The following is a 329-nucleotide window of genomic DNA, read 5'->3' as shown; positions in this document are numbered from 1 at the left end:
GCATCATAAATTGGAGACATTAATGCTTTCATTTTAGGAGTGGCACTGATTGAGTAATCTTTGACCAGATTTAGATGGTCCATTATTGAATAGTTAATTACACATGAAAAAACAGATATTCAGTCATTTAGAAGTGATATGCATCTCCTTCAATGAAAGTGTTAAGAAAACAAATCAGTATAGCAAATATTAGTAGTAGCGTTTTCACCTCTGCCATTTACTATAACAGAATATTTTAAAATAATTTGGAAGCTTCACAGAAATCAGAGTAATTTTCTTCTACCCTCTATATTTCAGTGCATATTTATAGTTTCACAGTAGTTCTACCC

At 31.0% G+C, this 329-nt stretch overlaps 1 protein-coding gene across 1 annotated transcript in view; it reads left to right on the top strand.

Moving 5' to 3' along the window:
- Positions 1-329, top strand: part of LOC119592130 (large neutral amino acids transporter small subunit 2-like) — a gene marked incomplete in the record, with an annotated part of 120,358 nt that overhangs the window by 118,994 nt on the left and 1,035 nt on the right.

Source organism: Penaeus monodon, chromosome 29 (genome assembly GCF_015228065.2).
Source record: "Penaeus monodon isolate SGIC_2016 chromosome 29, NSTDA_Pmon_1, whole genome shotgun sequence".
In the NCBI taxonomy this organism is placed as follows: Eukaryota; Metazoa; Arthropoda; class Malacostraca; order Decapoda; family Penaeidae; genus Penaeus; species Penaeus monodon.
This window is presented reverse-complemented; position numbering and strand designations above follow the sequence as displayed.